Source organism: Geospiza fortis, unplaced genomic scaffold, assembly GCF_000277835.1.
Source record: "Geospiza fortis unplaced genomic scaffold, GeoFor_1.0 scaffold8, whole genome shotgun sequence".
Classification (NCBI taxonomy): domain Eukaryota; kingdom Metazoa; phylum Chordata; class Aves; order Passeriformes; family Thraupidae; genus Geospiza; species Geospiza fortis.
Window position 1 is genome coordinate 2,117,089 of NW_005054414.1, and position 17,451 is coordinate 2,134,539.

General features: G+C 44.9%; 1 protein-coding gene across 1 annotated transcript in view; it reads right to left on the reverse strand.

Annotated features, from left to right (window-relative positions):
- ITPR2 (inositol 1,4,5-trisphosphate receptor type 2) overlaps positions 1–17,451 on the reverse strand; it is a 242,890-nt gene that overhangs the window by 6,616 nt on the left and 218,823 nt on the right. The window lies entirely within an intron of this gene.

A 17,451-nucleotide genomic window follows, 5' to 3' on the forward strand; every position in this document is an offset into this window, starting at 1 on the left:
AAGTCCCTAAAGCCAGGCTGCACAGGGAGAGCAATCTGAGACTCCATCATTGTAGCTCCTCTGTTTGCCGAGTACTGCTGCCAGGATTGTGAAATGCATTTTGCTAGTTTTGTTTTTTCCATCTGCCACTCCCTCACTCCTCCAGGACACAAAGCAGAGACCTCTGGCTGCTTTGGAAAGATTTTTGTGGACTGACCCTGCAGCCCACTGCAGCATCCAGAGGAATCTGTGCCAGACACCCTGGCTGTCCTGAGGCTCCCAGTGTCACCTGCTTCTCTCCTCCTCAGCATGACATTACACTGCCTGCAGAGAGAGATGGCCAGGAGCAGCTGGAGACAGGGATGGCACAGGCAGCAAGCACCTCACCCACTGCTGTGGAGCACAGGGAGCAGATGTGGCTCTGCAGCTGGAACCACCCTGCACCACGTGCCAGCTCATCTCGGCCACCACAAGCCCCAGAGTCATGGGACTTCAGCAACAGACTCACGTGTGCCCAGTTATTGCCTTCTTAGAAATGCTGTGACAATCTCTTCCAGGAATGAAACCCAGGTGTGGTTTGGTTACATATCAGGAAAATCTGGACCTTTTTTTCCCCAAAGTATTGTGGAGGATCAAGCAAGGACTTGATCCAAGTTCTGAGAGAAGCTGATGGTTTGCATGGACTGGAGACCTCCTGAAAAGATGCTGCTGACTTTTGCAGGTGGCAGAGAGGCAAGAATTCAAACATCTGCCCATGGGTCCCAACTGGAGTGCCAAGAGCTGTCTTAGGTGCAGGCCTCTTGGTTCTCAGCTGCAATACACATCTGATGGAATCAGTCCAGCTGTGTATTTTTGTCATGCAAAGGATCAGAAAGATTCAAAATTCGGTAGGAGACACATTATAGCCTGCCAAGCTGTCTTTAGGTTAAAAATACTTACCTAGCTTTCACTGATAGTTCCTTTATAGAGCACACAGCAGGTACTTTCCCTTGCTGAACCACACGCTTTTGCCAGTCAGTATGATCTTACTTTTTCATTGCATTATGAACTGCAGAACTTTATTAAAGGGCAGCGTGAAAATTAGCTTTGGCAGACAGCTCTGTTTGCTGAGTCTCTACCACAAACAAGCAGCAGTTGGTGCTGGGGACAACAAACTTTTGATCACAGACCTGCCAGGATTCAGAAGGCAAGTTGGACAAGGCTCCTTGGCCAAAAATTTCAGTGTTCATAGGGGGACATGCACTCTTGTGACTGCTCAGCAAGAGGAAAGCTATTTTTACTTCAAGGTAATTGCTTGCCAATTAACTGGAGGTCATTAACATGTTTGTACACCCCCGAACACTTGTTCTGGGACTTAAATGTTTATGGGCTCGGTGCAGGGTTCACCTTGACCAACACCTTCAAGCTGTAACATGCAGGAGCACTCCTGGGGGTGTGCAGGATGTTATCTGTCATGCCTTACCTATTACTCTCAGAAATCCAACCATTTTGCCCAGGATAGCGTTCACTCAGAAATTTGAACCCTGTCTGGAACGGAGAGGTAATTTGGAGGAGGAAGGCAGGCTGCTGGCAGGGAGCAGGGCAAACCTCTGCAAACAGCTGTCACGGGACTCAATCAACAGCCACCAGGTTAGCCCGAGGTGACACAGCTCGAGCATTAATGAGCTCACAGAGGGTGAGCTATGTGGACGGGATGCTTTCAAACCAAGTAGCTGCCTGGATAAATAATTAATTGTGAAAATGTACCGACATCTTCTTTCTAAACAACCACTGTTTAAGGCAGTATGTTGTTAGTTGTTATTGTTATTTCATTCTTGCACAGGACGGCAGCAATTCACAGCCCACCTAGGGATCACAGCTTCTTCCCTCTCCACGCTATTCCTGCAAGCGTAACTTGTGCCTCGCAGGATCCATATTGAAGCAGACATCTGTGTCCAGGGCACAGCGTCAGCCAGACAGGAAAGCTGCAGGGACAGAAAGGAGCTGCAACCTCCTCTCCGCCAGTTCAGCTGGCGGAAAGGGAAAAAAAAGGGAAGAAAGGCAGGTGGGGCGAGCCAAAAGGCTGCGGGCCAGAGAGGCTGCACACGAGCAGAGCAGAGCAGATATTGGTGTGGCGATCCAGCATGCTTACCCCCTCCGTCCTCCCCTCGGCTGGCAGGGCTCCAGCCACAGGCACAGCTCCCTCAGGGCCAGACCTCTGTGCAGGGCTCTGGGTGCACGTACTCGAGGTGCCCACGGCGAGGGCACATGCCTGAGAAATCACAGGGCTCAGAGGATTTGCTCCTTGAGCTCGCTGGAAAACCTCAAACCCTCCGTCTCAGAGAGGCAGGCTCAGAGCAGAAGTCTGCGTCTGCCTCCTGCAGTTTTCTGTGCAACTCTCTCATTCCCTTCTGTGGGCTTTCCAGGGGGATGGCAGAGCTGTGGGTAAGTCCCCTCTTTGGTAAAATATTGCCATTTTTCTGACTTTGCTGGCTCTGTTTGAACATGGATGGAGGGAAGACTGAAGAAATCTGTTTAGAGTTTCTATACTCTGTACGAAGCCTCTCTTGAGCCATCCCTGTCCTGTTGGCACAGCCAACTGGCTTCAATCAAGCTCTCACACTGAGCTGAATCCATGCCTTCGGAGTAATTGGCAGAGGGATGTTTCTTTAGGAGGTGCTGGTTTCACAGGCTAGCAGCGAGATGGATCAGCTGCAACCAGCAGGAAAGACTGGGCTGAGCCTTTAAAAAATAGATTACTAGATAACAGTGAGAGAAAATAGGTCAAAGAATAGGACAAGGGGGATGAAGTAGAGGAGCAAAGGCAGCCTAATGCAGACTTTCAGCCGGTGCTACTGCCACGGGCTGCGAGGGCCACGCCGCCGTCAGCTGTGCCAGACTCATTTCTCCAGCACGCTCTAATGCAGTGACTCTCAGCCCTTTCCACCCCGTGACCCCTTGTTGCAACATGAAAACAAGCCCTTTCAGGACTTCCCTCCTATCTGTTCACCAGGAAAAGTGGTGATTACTGCTCATGACTCCTCCTGGGCATGCACCAGGGGAGGGGAGCAGCCACTGTGTCTCCCAGCCCACAGGTCTGTGAGGATCCTTCTCTCCTTGGTGACTCAGCCAGGCTGTCATCAGGAGGGCTGTGCCCTACTGCAAGGCTGAGAAAATAGGGGTGCTGGAAGCCCTCTTGCTCCTCAGCTAGATGGTTGCTGAAAGGTGCACTAGAGGAGCGTGGACATCAATCACCAGGAAGGCTTGCTACCGGCATCTTCATGTGCTGAGCTGGGCTGTCCCGGAACACATCTTTGTGGGCAGGCAGCAGCCACAGCAGCAGCCCCCAAAAAAACCTCCTACAACTTTGGGAAGACTGAGCGTCTTTAGAAAGACTGTAGCCCCTCAAGTGCCCCTTTGGATTGGCAAAATTCTGCTGCACTGGTGCTGAGGAGAGACCCTGCTGGTGCTCCCATGGCCTCCAGGGCTGAGGAGTGGCACTGCCAGCCCTCTGTGCCCTCAGCATGAGGGCAAACAAACTGGGCATCACTGCTCTCCAGCAGGCAGCCCCTGTCCTTTCAGGCACGAGAAGGAACAGTTCACTCCCCTTTTCTGGGCCAGCACCTTGAATAAATACTTCAGTGCTGGGTACAAAGAGATCTATTTACTGAGAACTATTCTGTATGTCTGAAATGCAAATAATCCATCCATTCTCTTCCCAGTGTGCTGCCCATAGAAGCAGAGAGGGATCAGTCCAAATGACCTTTCAAAAGCTATTATTTTTTTGTCTAGGGACAGAGTCTGGTCCTAAAAGTCTGGTGTTATGTAGCTCCTATAGCCACCTTAAAAAGGGATTTTCAAGATTTAAGCTATCGTGTGCTTTAGATGACACAGGGCAATAACCACTTTGTGATTTAATCACAGACAATAATAATTTGGTTCAGTGCATGATTCAGCTAATCCACAATTTGATAAACGTTCATCCTAAACTACAAACCTAAATAGCTTTCTGCAAATCCTGTTTGACGCTTTAATGTTAAGACTGTATTTGATAAGCAATCTGTGCTGTACAAGAATATAGGGAGGGAAATTAGGAATTGTTATGCATCTATATGCATCCAGAACAGTAATTCAAAGAAAATAAAAATAAACCTTGGCAATTACAGATAAATCTTTATGCAACAAGAGAACTAATAGGTTTGGCTGGGTCTGCACTGGATTGATATGTGCTACAGCTCCCACAGCTCACAGAAAAACAGAAAAACCTGTTACCCCCTGAAAGAAGGTTGAAACCACAACAAACACAGACCCACAGTCTGCTTGAGCAGTGTCATTGATGCATTTACTTTCATTTTAACTTGGCTGAATGTTTTGGAAGGCTGCAACAGAATCTATCACCGTAATTCTGAGTAATTGCGAGTTCTTCAAGACTGATATCCAGGCCAGGCAGTTATAAATGTCTCAGTGTTTCTGTATCAGCATTCCCACTTATGATACCCCTGCAAAAATTATGGTGAGGAATGATAATAAACCCCAAATTGCAAAGAATTTTCTCTGATGCTCTATGGGGCAGTTCAGACACTCAAATTGAAGCTCTGTAAAGGACAAGCACCACAATCTTTCTGCTTATCAAACACACCTAAGGGACTTTGCATTTACCTCCAAAAGATGGAAATAATAATGAAAGTAATTTTTTCCATAAGTTTGAATCTGCTCTCACACTGCAGTTGTGGGCAAGCCACGTGCCAACAGCAGGTCTGTGAGTCACAGCATGTCCCTAGAGAGGAAAAGGCCACCCTGACCTGGGCTGCAGCAGCCACAAGGGGAGAGATCCCACTCCAGCAGCTCTGCTCTGGAAGGTGACAAGCAGAAACCAAACTAAGCAGCTTTGTCTCTGAGATGGGACATTCCAGCCTCTGTCCAGGTGAGACCCAGGGATCTGCAGGTGTGCAGGGACCTCAGGGGACTCATGGGACAGCCAGGGCACAGCTCCTGTGTGCTTGGAGAGCCTCAGCTGGTGTCCCACCCAGCACTGCTCTCCTGGAAGACACCTTTGCTCCTGGTGTCGTCCCTTCCCCACAGCACGTTTCTGAGCTCTTGCTTTTTTCTGCTGTGTCAGTTGCTCTCTGCCACCTTATCTTTCTCATAACCCTGATAATTGATATTGTCCTGTGCAAATATTCAAGAATCCCAACACTACCATCAAAAGCTAGGATTTGGTCCATAACATTTGTGCCCTTAAAATAGATAAAATTATAAATTTGTGTAAAACATGAGTTTATTTTTCCACATTCCTATGTTTTCATGTTGTTAGTGGTTACGAGACATACTTTAGGAAAAACACTTCAGATCATTCATTTAAAATAATTAAATTATTTCTGATATAATCCCTGGATCTTGAGCATAATGAAACATCTGGTACAGAGGTTAGAAAATAAATGTTCTTGGCTTTTTTTTCCCTTCTTTTGGTAAACAGATGTTGTTGATACAAAACACAGAGCTGTAAATCATAGCCTGCATGTGGACACAGACTGTCACTACTGAGCAGGAATTTACTGTGGCTAGATAGAGGTTTGAAACAGCAATGAATCACTGGCTTACTAACTTTGTTCATGTGGGTATGGTTTCAATATTCTGACATTAAGCACACATGTCCTTAAAGAAAGGACCTTGTAAAGGCAGCCTGGGAGGCTCTGCTTCAGTTCCAGCTGTCTCGGTGTGGGAAGCTCAGCACAGTGCCAGGGCAGCCTGTGTGCAGGGAACGTGGCAGGTCTGTCTGTGCCCTCCCAGCTGGGTGTGCCCGGGGTGCTGCTCTGGAACCCCACAGGCTCAGCTCCCCCAGCGCCACCGGGGCAGTCCTGGCACAGCAGAGGGGTCGAGCTGCCCATGCAGCCCCAGCTCTGCCACCAAAATGCCTCCAACTCTGACCTGTTCCTGCCTCCTCTGCTTCCCCTGCTGCTCCCCACAGCATTTCAGTGAGTTCATGCTTGGTTTGTGGGCCAGGACCCCGCCGAGCCCGGCAGTGGCGTCGCTGCTTCCCGTTGGCTTTGCTTGGAGTGACCAGAATTCCGATGCCTCTCCAGCCCCTTGCCCTCCCACTCCCACACTGCTTGCACCAGCAAGCTGGAGCCCCCCCTTCTCCCATTCCTCTTTTAATATTGATTTTCCTTCACAAAACACGCCAGCAGCACACTCCAGACGCTGAACTCCAGACAAAAGGCAGTGGCATGAATCCCACTGCAATGTAAACATCCCCTGCAGTACCAGACCACAGATGATGTCTCCTCCTCAGACACATATGTACCAACCAGCTGGTGAGGACACCACAAATTTGGACCTGCTTTTGTCAATGTGCCTGCTGGTTTGATCCAATGGATCAGGGTCTAACTCCATGGTAAACTCTAAGCCATGACCTCTGCTTCCTAGCTTTTGAAGCACAGGATTCAGGAGCGTATTTGTTGAAATTTGTGTTTTGGGAATTTTTTCACATTTAGCTTAATTCTCTGGTCCTGTCACCTTGTATTTTGCAAGCACTGTCCATTTCCTGGCTTTAGCTTCAATTTGGTGTAACAGAATCTTTGGGAAATACAAAGACTCAGCTGGAGACTCGTTTTTCAGAGGCTCAGGACTTGACCTTGTTCTCAGCTTTACACAGGCAGAGCTCTGCTGATGGCAGTGCAATTGTTCTGGTTTAGGATGCTGCCAGAGCAGAGGCATTTTGAGTCCTGATCTGAATGTTCCTGCTTTAGGCCCATTTGCACTCTGATACGTACTGCACATGGGGCAGTATGAAAGGACAATTGAAAGAATAACACTTTCTTTGAAAATTAATAAGAATTATTGACTATGACCACACAGAACAGATTTTTAGGCAACGATACAATCATGCACACACCTTACACATGCCCAAAATCATGGAATCATTAAGGTTGGAAGAGACCTGGAAGACCATAAATGCACATATTGAGTACCAGTCAAAGGAGAGGATTAAGATCTAAGTTCCCCTATGAAGCATCTCTGGACAAAACAACCCCAAGCAATGGCCACCTTCCAGCCCTATGGGCTTGAACACTATCAACCTGCCCTCTGACCCCTTGCTCTGCTCAAATGCTTGCCTGTGGCTTCCTCTGCACAGCAAGAACAGCTCCTTGCCCATGCAGGCACGACGGCCAAGGACTGGCCCCATGGCAGGTCCGGCTGCAGCACACAAGGTGCCACCTATCCACTTGCACTTTTATTCTCTTCAGGAAATAGGTGGGAAACAGCAAAACTGTGCCCTCTACTTGTTCAGGTTTGTGTCTGCTGTAGGTTGTTTTCAAGGCTGCAGGCACAGATGAATAAAAGAAAAAAACACCATGACCCTTTATCTGCCTATACGGCATTTTCATTTACTGCTTTTGCTAGGAAATATTATGGATCCTCTGTACAGATCTGCTTTTTCTTTTTTGGATTTTTTTTTCAGTCCAGAATTTTAAATGGTTTGCTGTGTTCAGTTAAACTGAATTTTTGCTTGAGAACAAGCAGATGATCCATTTCACAGGCCTGAACTTGGGATTTTCCTTCTGCATCACCCCGCAAAATGAAAAACAGAAACAAAACATTTTAATCACATGTGTATAAAACACACAGGGTTCATTAAACATGATTTAAAGTGGCCTGTTTGTTTTGGAGGCTCTTTAGAGCTCCTACTACCCCAAACTCACAGAAGTGTAATGTGATTCCCGATCTATTGAATTTTGGAGGATGGCTGCAGTGGGTTCCATTATATATAAATTGGATGCAGCCACTTTACAATCTCCGATATATACTTTTATCTCAAAATGCCCTGTGAGGCAATTGTGCAAAGTACTTTATCAGGGGCTGTTGTTGGTAATATTGCAAGAATTCATGATGTAAAAAATACATCAATGCCATTTAAATTGAACAAAATGGTTCCTATTTTTTTTCTTGTAGAGCATTTTTAACCATCTTTTCAACAAATTTGTTCAATAAATACTGTATGAAACAAACATTTTGCACTTTGTCCCACAGATGCAATTTGCCAGCCTGATTGATTTCTTTCTCTACAACTAATCTGATTTCTTTAGGCTATACATCTTTGCTTTTATTAAAGATGATGCAATCTTAGCTTTTTATCATACACACATCCACCACACAAACAAGAGGGAAGATTCTGCAAAGCAGCCTTGCAACCAAATAGAAAAGCCTGACCAAATCTCATAAAGCTGATCCCAAAAGATAAATGGCACAATGAGACCAAAGTTACACAAATTCAGAAACTTATCCATGCAGAGTAATATGGGCCAGTGGATTTTTCCTTCCATGATAGATTCAGCAAACAAGTAACTTCATCATATCTGTAGCACCTTGTAAATCAAGCTCACACCAGTGTTGCACTAAATCCCCCCAAATCTTGCTGCCTCTGCATTGTAAGAGGTCAGAAGCAGAACTGCATTTTTTTGGTAGCCTTTCCCTGGTTTGCATCTTGCAGAATCTCACTGCTATGTTTTGAGTCCCAACAACTTCAGACCTATTTACTTTTAAAGGTAGTTCCTGGTAAGGCAATAAATTCATCTCTCTGTTCTTTTACTGACTGCCTTCATGTCTTTGGGGAACCCCGCTATCCTTCCCTTCCTCAGCATCTGCAGTTATCTGTCTTGGTTGTAGACAATTTTTCAGTCTCTTTCCCATTCTAGCAGCCAGAGGCTTAGTACCACTGTAATACAAAGAGCAATAATTGTTTTCAAATGTTGCAATAATATTCTCAAACAGCACTGAAGCGTTTTGTGTCTGTTGCTTCTCCCATCGAGCAAAATCAAATTAATTCAGTTGACACGTTTCAGGATCTGCTCATCACACTATTCCTCTGGGGTTCAACTTCTTATCACTAGCAGTGATCCCAGTTAAGGTCCAGCTTTCACTGGCAAAGCCTTGTGCAGCCAGTCCCAGGAGAATCAGGGCTCTGGCACGGCCAGGATTTAAAGTGCAACAGTAGGTGCCTATGCAGTGCCTCGGAGAGCCATTCCATCACTTGGAATCACAGAATAAAGGTCTGCCCACACACAGATCCATCTCAAGCCACAGGCTTCTTTAAAAAAGGGATAAAAGATGGCTTTTGCAGGCTGCCTGGAAAGTTAACAGCTCCAGTGTCTGGCAGGTGGAGGCAGGAGCAGATTCCAGCAGGGAGCTGCAGCCCGTGTCCTGCCAGCAGCGCTGCTCGGTGCATTCCAGCTGGAACCCCTCCCTCCCTGCTCCTGGGATGTGCAAGCTTCAAGGAACACAGCCTCGGGTCCAGACCCCTCCTCGGGTTTTTAAGGCCAGCAGCAAGCAAACAAACAGGAACCCAACTCAGCTCATTTATTTTAATTTGCAAATTGAACAAGTAGAAGTTGGAAGGAGGACAAGGAGGCTGTGACTACACTGTATTATCAAGGCAGAACCCATCTTTGTAGCAAAATCTTTGAAGCCTAAACAGACAGGTGGCCAAATCTTGAAAATACAGAGGAAATCAAGCTAAGCTTACAAGTGAGCCACAATATCACAGGGGCCAAAAAGACTAGGTCTGGGTAGCATCAAACTGCTGATTCTGGATCTCAGGGGGGAAAAAAGCCCAAATATCAATGAATATACTTTTGAGGAGATTTATGCTCTGCTCTGTAACTTGAAATTACATCACAGCTGTGTACACAGAAGTGATTTTAAAGGAAAGAAGGAAATGGACAGGATTGCGCTGGTGCTTTAGAAGTTAACAAGCATGTGAGGGGCTGAGCAGAGACAAGGGTTCCGTGCCATGGCCATTCCCTCCCTGAGTCAGCTGGGGGACAAAGGTCATCACCATCCCCTCACTGCACACAGCAAACCTGCCTGTGCTGCAGCACCTGCCCTGGATACCAAGCTCTCTCCTGCTCCAGCTAATGACATCATTTCTAAGGAGGCAGGATCAGATCCATGGCTTCCTGTTCAAGCAGCAGCAGGATAATTAATTCTGCCTGTCTGAAAAGGAGGTGTATAAACCTAAACCCACTGAAACCTCAAGCTTTTGCAAGGAGGTACCAAATGAAGCCCACCTTTCCCTTTATTTACCCAAGTCTCATGCATCACTGAGCCAAGCAGGCCAACTAAGAGCCCATTGCTGGAAGATGCAGAACCCTTCAAGTAGAAAAGAAGATGCTCAGCTCTCTTGAAGAATAGGAGCTTTGTGCAAAGATGCAAAGTCCTCACGTGATCTTAACTTTTCATGCTTTGAGAAACACAAATGAGCAAGAAAGCAGCTAATTAGGCATGTTACTGTGATTGCTTATTTTATGAAGTGGAGGGGGAGGTGTTCAGCACTTTAATGAGATAATAGCATAGAGGCAAAATTGTACAGAGAAGCAGAAATAGCAGTGGTCTTCCCACAGAAATGAGAATTATTTTTGAGGAATGAGAAAAGCAACAATAGAAAAATAACTCAATATCTAGAAGCAGAAAGAACAGTGCCTCAATTTATTTTGTCCATGTAAAACCTGGCTAACACTCGGATGTCTGAGGGTGGCTCTACTTTAGTGACTGTATCACTCAATAGTGATCAACTCCGAGCTCCTCTGTGGATTTGGGGCAGGCCTTGATGCAGAAGAAGGACTTTCTCTGGGACCTGGTATACCTAATCCAAAGCCCTGGACTCCTCACATGGCCCATGCCCATGTGGAAGGACTCAGAGAGCTGCACTCTCACTCACTCTCCTATTTTGAGCACAACAGAGAAATGGGAGCAGTAAATCATCTATTTAGGTGTATTTCTTTAATTGCTTATTTTATGAAAACCCAACTGCAGACAAAACCAGCACTGCATTTCCTAGGAAATGAGCCCTTCTCAGAGACCTCAGGTCTTATTTAGCAGACAGCTTTTGTGCTCTTGGTGTCACTGCCATGGTAAGTAATTACTCATAACGTGACATGCACAGTATCAGCCTTTTAAAAGTAATTAAGAAAAAGTTGCATTGCTTAATGATATGCACATACATCTCATCCTTGCAAGCTTGCCTTCGATAACATCTGCTAGTTTTTGGAGCAAAGCCAGTCTTAAAAAGTAAAATAACCCAGCCCTAACAATGGAAGCATTATTAACTTCCCAAAAGCTATAAACTCCATGCCCCACTCCAGCATAACATTTGTGTGCTCAAGTCCTGTAAGGATTTTCAAGCCTGTGAGTTGCCAGATCAGAAAGTTCATGCTGAACTGGAATTAATGATAAAGAAGAAGCCTCAAAAATACAGTTTATTTATAGTGAAGCAGTTTAGGAGCAGCAGCTCACTGTCCCTGGCAGATTCAGCTGCAGCAGCTGAAGGGGTCACTCCAAACAGCTGGTGCCCTTTCTCCCTGCTGATATTATCCCACCTATTCAGAGGCAGCAGAACCAGAGTCGTGTCCTCTCCTCAACCAGTGCAGTTCAGACTAGCGTGACTTCAGTGGCCATCAATTTTCACATTAATACTCTGGGCTGTGAACTGCAGCAGCTCAGGAGTGAACAAACGCGTCCCTGGTCCTCCCCCCTCTGCTCTCACTGCAGCAGAAGGGTCTGGTGGACATCTGGGGGAGGAAACTCCTGGAATTGTCTGGGATGAATCACCAAAGTGCATGTGAAAAGCACACAGAGTGTCTTCCTGAGATCCCAAGTGCCCCTTCTGCAGCATTCATGCTACCTTGGGTTGACATTTCTCTGCTTTAGGTCATTCTCTCTACCCATACAGTGTTTCGTGATCCTTGGATGTAATAAGAATATCTACAGAACTAGCAGAAAAAACTTTTACCTCCAAAATTCAAAAGCGTGATGGATAACACAATAGAAGAATTTTGGATGTAAGAACTTTTTTTTCTTCCTTCTGCAAAGAAGCTTTATTTTAAGAGCAGAGGTCAACAGCCCTCTTAGTACATATAATTTTACTACATTCTTTGACAAAAATCGACAGCAGTAAAGAACAGCTTGTTCCACAAACCCCCATGCTGTCAGCATGCCTTCCCCTTTCTGTACAGTGCTTTTTCACTGTCTCCACCTCTCCTGCCTGAATTTCCCTTGGAGCTGCCTCCCCTAGAAGCTCCACGTGGCCTGCTCGGGAATGGCCACTGACTCTGTCAGACACCAGGGGAGCACACCAGGGTCTGACATTGGTGAAATGCCTTTTGCTCGCTGAGTAACCCTGGAGCAACCTCCCCCAAGGTGTGAAGGAATGGGCAGGCAGCCTCCTGACCCACAGCTGTTGGGCTCTGTAGGTGCCCTTGGCTCACACCTTGGCTGTTTTGACACTCAGCTACGTCTGCTGGCGTTGGCTAAGATGAAAAAAATCCCCTTTGCAAGGTGTGCCAGGGGCTGTACGCCAGCAGCTCTGGCTCCAGGAGGGAGCCTGTCCCCTCTCCCTGCTCCTGTACCGGGGGGGTCACAGCCTCATGGAGCAGCTCTGGCCGTGACTGACCCCTGGGAGCAGCCAGGAGCTGCCATGGCTCACATCACACCTCCCCCCCTGAGGTGGGAACACGGCAAAAGGCAGGAGAGAGGAGGGTGCCCAGGGAAAAGGGCTGGCGCTGCCCAGCACACAGCATGGGCAGAATGACAACTATTGTGAGGCTTCTCAATGGCTCATTTGGCATTATTCCCAGCACTGCTTTTCAATCTAACACCCACTTCTGGGTATCTAATAGAAAAAGGAGGCAAAACCATGACGCTGGAGATAGGAAGAAAAGAAACAACAACACCAGCTCAAAGAAGCACTACATTCAGCTGAATTTTCAAAACTTCAGTATTTAAAAACAGCAAACAGAACAATCAGAATGTTTCAAAAGGGGAATGCATTTTTCCTCATGACATGCCTAAATACTTCTTTTATTCAACACTTAAAAAGAAAAATAATAATGAAAAAAAGCTGACACCTTCAAAATATTTAAAATAAAACAGTTAAAATATTTTGTCACATGGTCAATGCCAGGTCATTGCTGTGTGCCATAAGTGCTTTTAAAAGAACTGAATCAGAAGACAATTGTTCAGAATTTCAGGCTGGTGTTGCTCAACCTATCTGTACTGCTTTCTCCCTGCCACATTGATGGGAATAAAAGGTTCATGGTCCCAATGACCATAATGGAGAAAAGAACCTGTAATTTCCCAGCAAAGATTGCCTTGCTTTAGAGAGATGTCCAATTCACCACAGTATCCTTTACTCTTAGGAGCATAGGCTGGTTTTAGAGCATTTTTCAGCTGACTGAGGAGTTACATAATTGCACAATTACATCCAATTACATAACTAGGGTAAATAAGTAATAATATAATTAGGTGCTGTAATTATGTAGTTATGACAGGTAGCACTAATGCTGATAAAAGCCATTACAAAACTTGCTAAGAACTGTGGACAGAGCACATGAGAATGAAAGTTTCAGGGCTTCATTTGCTGAAGTTTTTCATTCTTTCAAAGGGAAAAATAACTAATCTAATTGCTAAGCCAATAGCCTTTTACTTTAGCAAATGAATTGAGGTACAAATCATAGGCTAATTCCTATCTCTGTTGAGCTGCAAAAAATTCAGTAACTAATCATGTCCTTTTTTTTTAATCTCCACATATCTATTTACAGCTACCAAGGCTTGGGTGAAATATGTGTGTACAAATTACACCTCTGAAAAGAGAAGTATAAAAGTTTAGACATTAACCTTCATTGTTCCAGTTATCACAATAAACTGTCTCCTCTGACAAATGGACATAAGGAACATTCAAAGATTGCTATATCAATGTAATACAAGTTATGTGCATCTCTGGGTTTGCTAGGGATGGTGTTTCTGGTCAAATGGGTCAGATAAACAGGGTTTTTCTACAGGAATGAAAATTCAGTAGGGGAATCATTCATGCAGGTTCTCAGTGCAAACACAAGGCATGCAGCCAGCTTTTCAAAGTTTCTGTCTCTTCAGATATTGTATAATACCTGTCTGACTTCATAAAAGAGGCCTGGAGAGCAAACAGATAATAAAACCTACTGCCCTGCTTTAATATTCATTAATATTTCACCCAAAAACTGATAAAAGATAGTGTGCAAGAAGAAAGGGCAGCAATGGAAGAGCTGAAGTGCTTTATTCCCATCAACATCTCCATAAAGCTCGAGGTGTATAAACTGTGTTTTGCTTTAGAATAATTTTATGCTTGATGCTTTTTTCTAAAAAGAAAAAAAACCCAGAAAAATTAATACCTTTCTTTATGAAGGCTGCATAGGTCCTGACTACTTCAATCACTGCTCAGAGCAGTATGCTAAGCACTGAAGCAAACACAGAGCTTCTGGGAAAACCAAAATCACAGGGAACACCGCGAGTTTGCAGACAATGTCCACAGTCCAGAGCAAGAAAGCAAAAGAAGTGCTCTACCCCAAGGTCATCTGAGGCCAGAGACATGCAAGATAATGGGAATGCCTTGGAGCAAACCAGCCCTGGAACAGAAATACAAGTGAACTTAGGAGTCTGAAAGAATCTTGCATTTGAGTGAGGGGTGTGTACATCACCCACATGTTTCTTTCCCCTTCTTGGCTGAAAAACTGGAGAGGTGAACAATGATGTGTAAATAATTCCCATCATTTCAGTATCCAGCCTTTCAAATAACATTCTAAAACAAGGAAACCACAGTATTCCTGTTTTTTTATCTGTTGTGCTATCAGCAAACCTTCCAACCAGATGCTGCACTGTTTGCTGGACAAATGACACATAGAGAAGACTAAGAGTCACAAAGTAGACAGTCATATTTTTGGGCTCTGACAAGGGTGGGCAATAGGGAGAAGGACTATCAGAAATTGTAGTTGCTTTTCCTGGTGCTTATTTAATACTGATCGTTACTCCAATGTTACTTTTTGCAATATTTTGTAAGACAGGAGTAGGCAAATGCAAATAATAATTGGTTCCTTACTGCTGTTGTAGGGACAGTGAGGATGATACTTGGAGCTCAACTCTACTTTCTATTAAAGTTACTGCAGCATACTCCAAAATTTTGTGTATTGAAGGACTTGAAGACTCAATTTGGGTAGAAGTTCTCCTTAAGTGATTTGGCTGTGAAAACACACAATTCCATTAAATTTCACAGAACTCATTAGAGCTACAGAAGCAACCACAGAAGGTATTCCTGATCATAACAAAACCAATTAGAATAAAGAGAGTTCTTCCAGGAGTATGATTCACAGAGTTTTTTCAGCCATATTCTGTATAGTATGAAATATAAAATCTCATTCCACCTTGTCCTTTTCAAAGAGGTCCTGAGACTGCCCTGCTATCTCAACCACCCATATTTATAAGTATTTCCTCAATCCCATACACCCCCAGCAAGCCTTTTTCAGCAATGAGTCAATTCCATTGGCAAGTCCCTTGTGAAAGGTTAATTTCAAGTCTCTTTTCTGCCAGATCCTAACCAGGATGTGCTGTCCTACCTGGGACTTGGTCACCTCTCCCAGCATCACAAGGATGGTCACACAGCTTTCAGGCTGTCACAGAGTCTGAATCAGCTTATCTGTCCTCATGACAAAAGCCATGCTCAGGCTTAATTAGTGCATGGAATGCAGCACATCTCGCGTGCCTGTGGTGTAATTCATTATTTTCAGGCTGTGTTTGGGACACACCAAACACATTTGCTACAGCAGCTCATATGTCTGGCAGCTTCAAAACTGCCTCTGAGAGTTTTCCTTTTGACTCTTCTTTTGGTCCTAAGCAAAGCTGTATCTCTAAATCTCTTCTTCCAGTCAGATATACTCCATTCCTGCAGTCAGATTATTTTCTTTAATTTCTTAGTATTCCTTGAATCATGTGGCATACTGTAAATTCCCTGGCTCCAAGAGAAAGCGTCCTTTTTTGTTCACTTAAGAAGTTCCAATTGCTTTTGCTATGCAGCACATCTTCCCTGGATTTCATACTAGGAATTTAAACTACACAAAGACACAACTACTAATCCCATACCAGACACTTGTAGTTTGTACTACCATTTATTTCTCTTTTTTCTCCCACTCTACCCTTTATACTTTCATCCCATGTAAGCTTTGTATTTCTTGATCCATATGTACCTCTCCAGCATCCAAAATAACCTTTAACTGGAAAAAGAGAGTTTAATAATCCCAAAATCTGGATTACTGCTAACCACTTAAACTACCAGAGGAACAGGGGCTTTGAGAAATCAGTTCAGTGCTTGGGGTCACGTGAGTTTTTGGTGCTTTTCTCTCTTAGATATTAAAAAAGGAGTTCCAGCCATTAATGCAGAAGTAAAATACATTAGTGAATTACACATCAGAAAAGTCAAACCACTGCTGCCACAGGATGAATATACTTACTATGAATATTAATGCATCTCTTGGAATTAAACATTAATACTTAACATACATACCACAGACTTTTAAAATCCTACAAACATTGCAAGGAGAGGAAGAGGAGGAATGAACAAATGAGACAGGCGCCAGAGTCTGGTTCCAGAAATTAAAATGTATTTCTGACGTAAACTAAAATATTTCCATGGTTAACAGGACAACTTGCCACTATGAATAGTTTCTCATAATGCAACAGAGTCTACAAGGATTTGTTTTAGGTTTTCTAACTCACCCACCAAACTGCAGAAGTGTAGATCCATCACTGCCTACAGCATAAACACTTTGAGTTGGGCAATGAGACTGATGGCTCAAAATTGAAGGAAATAGGCTGTTCCTCTGCACCTGAGCACTGATTTCCCTCACCTGCCACAGCACCTTCCCTTCTAGTGGCAATAGCACTTACAAAAGCTCAATTTAACTGCAGCAATCAAGCATACACTCCTGTCTAAACACCACCATTTCCACTAATGTGAGTTCTTCAAGGTAAGCTCTGCATAAGCCTGCACAGTGCATGGCAGTCAGCTCTAATTTTAGCCTGCTCCCAATTAGGCATCTTCTCTAAACTAACCATTTGGGCTCTCAATAGAGTGAGAAAGGTGAGTCATCCCAGCTATCCTGGACACCCATCTGAAGGCAGAATAAATAACCCAGCTTTTTGCACTGTCAAGGCAGAAAGGAGCTGGGATCGATTGAAACCTGGCGCCTGACCTGACGACAGCTGAAGTGAAAGGAGAAGAATCTTCCCTTTGGCTAAACTGGGGAGTAAAAGGCCGCCCAGCACCTCAGTAATGAGGCTGGGTAGTATGTCCAGCCAAAGGCTTGATGAGGGATAGCAGGGAGATAGTCTTGATAAGAAACGTGGCTCCAGAAGTGCAGAAACAGTGAAGCCTGATGCGCGTTGGTTACAGACTCCTCCGGGATTCAGACATATGCCAGCTCTGCAACCACAGAGCCTGGCACAGGCCCTGAGCACTGCAATACCTGCCAGCAAGTCCACAGGAAGAAAATGCTGCACCAGAATAGCCCAGCAGGCAGGCAGAATTCCTCAAAAATGAAGCCCCAAGCCAGGCAGCCTTGATAATCCACTCTTGTCGCTGAGCAGAACAAACCCTCTTCGGCAGCAGGCTGGAAACAAACTGTAATCGAACAC